A 4,787-nucleotide genomic window follows, 5' to 3' on the forward strand; every position below is an offset into this window, starting at 1 on the left:
TTCTTCTACCTGCCTACGAGAGATTGTACGGCAATTCTGGGACACCCTGTATGTATATATATACACGTATAATTTCCGCACAACACCTAGCAAACGGCTCTCATAACCAAATATATATTTATTAGTTTGGAAACTTCAGAGCTTTAAAGATTCTTTAATTAATTAATATCGAGATGTGTTTTCCAATTCAGTTTGGTGTCTAAGTGGACTCCAGAATATTTTACTGACTGGACGTATTCTATATCTTCCCGCCAAAGTCTAAGCGGCTCAATGGCTTCAGGTTTGTATTTTCTGGTGAAAATCATGGCCTTGGTCTTTGGTGGATTAGCCCTAAGTCTTTTTGATTGACACCAGTCTTGCGAGATCTTAAGGGCATTTCCCATAGTCTCCTTAAGTATTGAAAGAAAGTTGCCTCGCACTATAATGGCCACATCATCAGCGTAGCCAATGGCGAGGAAACCTGTCTTCTGTAATTTATATAAAAGTTCGTCCACGAAGGACCAAACACCGCAGCAGGGGAGATAAAATTCCCCCCTGCGGGCATCCTTTGGCGGGAAAACCATGCACGTTTGAGTCCCCATGATTAGCAATCATGGTTCTTCCTGTTAGCATGCTTTGTATCCAGTCTGCTAGTGCGGCTGGAATGTTGTGTCTGGTCATCGCCTCCTCGATTACATCATATGAGGTGCTATCAAAAGCTCCCTCAATGTCCAGGAAGACACCCAGGGCATATCCTTTTGCCTCCAATTGCTTCTCGACCCCGCTCTCAACGTGATGCAAGGCAGTATCCGTGGATCTGCCCTCCCTGTAAGCATATTGAGAAGAGGCCAGTGGATATGTAAGCAAAGGTCCGTTCTTCAAGAATCCGTCGATCAGCCTCTCCAACGTCTTAAGTACGAAGGAGGTAAGGCTGATCGGTCTGAAATCCTTGGCTGAAATATATCTATTTCTGCCAGGTTTGGAGATAAAGACCACTCTTGTACCACTCTAGGCCTGAGAAACATGTCTTAGGGCTATATTTGCCCTAAAGATTTTAGTAAGTGGACCGACTAGTACCCCCAGTCCCTCCTGAAGAAGGACGGGATAAATATCGTCTGGTCCAGGTGCTTTATTTTTGGATTGAAGGTCTTAATAGCCTATTCAACTCCCTTTGGATGGACAACCTAACCTCAGCTGCCAGACGCCACTCCCTGAGTTTATTTACCCTAGGCTTCGGCCGGCGAGGTTGTATGTTATTGTCAAAACCTGGGAAGTGGACTTCCATTAAATGTTTTAATGTGTCCGACGCCTCCTCAGTAACATTCCCCGTTGGAAGCTTCAGACAGCCCAATTGGGGACGGTGATCTAAGCTGAGAATTCTGTGAAGCCTGGATGCCTCTGGGTCACTCTCAATGCTTTCACAAAAGTATTTCCAGCTTTTGTGCTTTGCTTTCTTGATTTCCTTGCTGTACTCTTGTTGGGAGCTTCTGAAAGCCTTCCAGTGTGCTGCAAGTCTGGTTCTTTTTGCCTTACTGAATTTCCTTCTTGTTTCTAACCTGAGCTTTTCAAGCTCTTTGTTCCACCAGTGGATCTTAGTCACCGGGTTTCTTGGTTTTGGTGGGCAGTTTAACTCGTAGGCATTTGCAATGGCGTTCTTTAACAAGTCCGCCGCAATTTCCAAATTATTTTAGGTCCTGAAACTGGTTGGGGCCTCAACAAGCTGCGCCTTCAGATCAGCCCAAAAGCCCTCCTAGTTGGTTTTTTGTAGGTTAGGAACCCAGCTGATTTGCGGTAGCTGCTGAAGAGTTAGGCATATTTGTCTGTGATCAGAGCCAGAGGGCTCATCCAAGACCCTCCAGTCGTTCACCAGACCCGCCATCCTCTCCGTACAAATCGTGATATCAATGACTTCCTGTCTTCTGGAGTCCAGGAATGTCGGCTCCTGATCAGTTTCCTGATCTCAACCGTCTCATCGGTTTCTATCTTCTTGTCAGGGTAACCTTCCAGTACGAGGGCCATCCCAACTAGTCCTATTATCGCCTGTGCATACGACCTCTCATTTTTGGGTCTCTTGCCCTTGCGATTTTCTAAGGGGCTGGGAGTAGTGTGCTCCGGCCTGGCGCGCTTTGCCGCGCCACCCAAAGCCCGCTCACCTTCAGCTCTACCTTTTGAGCAAAAGGCTGCGGGGGTAGAGGGGTCCTTATTGGCCCTACTCTCCCTGGCTAGCATCTGTTTATTATAACGGCGCCTAGCGGCCCCGCTATATCTTATGCGGTATTTTGGGGCTTCTGAGCCCGCTCCCGCACTACAAGATTCCCCTTGGCGTTCACCTCTAGAGGAGGCTTTGCCCTTGGGGATTGATTTGGAGGTGATTGTATTTTCTTTTTTAATCTCCATTTTGTTCCCATAAGTATCGCGGTCGCGCGGTCTCACCCAGCCAGAGCCGCGAATGGCTGGGGCTTGGCTCCGTACCCGCTTCGGCGCGAGAGCCCACAGCCCTCGAGGACACCAGATGCTCACTTTCTGTGGTCAATTGTTGTCCCGTCAGATTACACTTCCATTGTGACGGCCCGACCAGGCAGATCCGCCAGCGTCCAGAGAGAAGCTGACGATCAATGCCCGCCCACGCCGCCACTAGCACATGCTGGGAACAAAATAACGTTCCGTGTAGTTACTGCGAGACGGCCAGACCACGTGCGCGCCGAGCGCTCCGCGAGCCCCGCCTCGGAGCTACTACAAGGTGGGAACCCGTTCGGGGGGGGGGGGGCACAAAATTACAAAGAGTAAAATTTTGCCAGATCCTAGCAAGGTGAGCGCGGTAAAAGAGTTTCCTTTTCCGAAAAAAAACGAATGAAATCCAAGCGTTCATAGAGTTGGCGGGATATTACCGGAAGTTTGTTAATAATTTCACGAAGATTGCGAAACCCCTGACACAGTTGTTAAAAAAAGGAACGGAGTACAAGTGGAGACATGAGCAGCAGTTAGCTTTCGAAACACTGAAAAGTCGGTTGAGCGAAGCACTGCTGGCATACCTGGACTTCACGCGAGAGTTGTTGTCACTACGGACGCATCGGGTTACGCCATCGGGGCCGTGCTATCGCAAGGCGAAACAGGATACGACAGGCCGATCGCGTACGCGAGCCGAGTCTTAAATAAGGCTGAGCGTAATTACAGCACCACCAAAAAGCTACTTGCGATAGTTTGGGCGGTAAAACACTTCCAACCGTATCTGCACGGAACGAGATTTAAGGTTGTTACGAATCATCAAGCGTTAGGCTGGCTATTTAGTATAAAAGCTCCCGGGTCACGGCTTGTACGCTGGCGGCTAAAGCTGGAGGAGTACGACTACGGAGTAGTGTACAAAAGGGGGAAAGCTAATACGAACGCGGACGCGCTAAGCCGGAGTCCGGCAAAAGTGATACGCGCGTGCGAAGCAGGAAAGACGGAGAGCAAGACAGATGAGACGAGCGGGACGAAGCCACTTACGGAAGAAGAGAAAAAACAGGTGTTGTACGAGTATCACAACACACTGATAGGCGCACACCAAGGAGTCACTTGTACTGTGAAACAAATTCAATTGAAATACAACTGGCCTAATTTAAAACGTGATGTAGAAGAATACGTGTCAAAATGCGAATCTTGTCAAAAAAACAAGCTAACGAGGAAGTTAAGAGCACCGATGGTAGTAACGGACACACCGATAGAACCATTCGAAAAATGTGCCTTTGACATAGTCGGGCCGTTGCCCGTCACGAACAGTGGTAATAAGTACCTTCTCACGTTCCAGGATAACTTAACGAAGTTCAGCAAGGCACTACCGATTCCGAACCAAGAGGCTGCGACTGTGGCAAAGGAATTTGTCACAAAAATAATTTGTGAGCACGAAATACCCGGAACAGTTTTGACGGACCAAGAAACTAACTTTGTCAGCGAACTGTTTAAGAATGTTTGCAGGTTGCTGCGTGTTAACAAAGTACAAACTACCGCGTATCACCCAGAAAGCAACGGCGCGTTAGAAAGGTCTCATCAAACGTTAGCGGAATACATACGTCATTATGTGGACGAAGATCAACGCGATTGGGACGAATGGGTTCCATACGCGATGTTCGCGTACAATACGACACCACATACGGCAACAGGTTTTACGCCGTTCGAGCTGGTGTATGGGCGACGAGCGGAACTGCCGACGGCGCTGACAAAACCCCCGTCAGTGCAGTATAATTTAGGTGATTATGTGCAAAACCTCAAGGAGAGGTTGCGGGCTGTAAATCGCGTGGCTAGAGAAAATCTTAGGGAAAAAAGGCCAAAAGGTACTACGATTGAAAAACGAAAGTACCGACATTTAAGATAGGAGACAGAGTGCTCGTTTACGACAAAACCTTACGGAGGGCGCGGTCTAAAAAATTAGAATCGCTCTGGACAGGACCCTTCGAGATGGTGAGAAAGACGTCCGACGTGACCTACACGGTAAAAGCAAGGAGGCGTGTGCAGAATGTACATACAAATTGGTTAAAGCTTTTTATTGAAAATTAGTAACTTACCATGGTTGTTCCGAGTCGGAGAGGGTAACTGGCGGCGTGGCACGGGGCGGAGACTCCAAGATCACCACCTCGTCGTCGTCCTCGTCATCCTTGTTCGTCTCGAAGCCGTGGAGGCCAAGGTATCCCCGGAAAGAGCTTAAGTATAGGGGCGGCAGTGGCCGCGAGTACAGAAAAACAACTTCCAGGTCCGGTGAGGGGGACGGCGGCGGTCGTACGCATAAGATGGTAATGTTGTCGGACGAGTCTGTTGGCGGCGGCGATCCTTCG

The sequence above is a fragment of the Pseudomyrmex gracilis genome, unplaced genomic scaffold, assembly GCF_002006095.1.
Source record: "Pseudomyrmex gracilis isolate BER0280 unplaced genomic scaffold, ASM200609v1 scaffold_1647, whole genome shotgun sequence".
Classification (NCBI taxonomy): Eukaryota; Metazoa; Arthropoda; class Insecta; order Hymenoptera; family Formicidae; genus Pseudomyrmex; species Pseudomyrmex gracilis.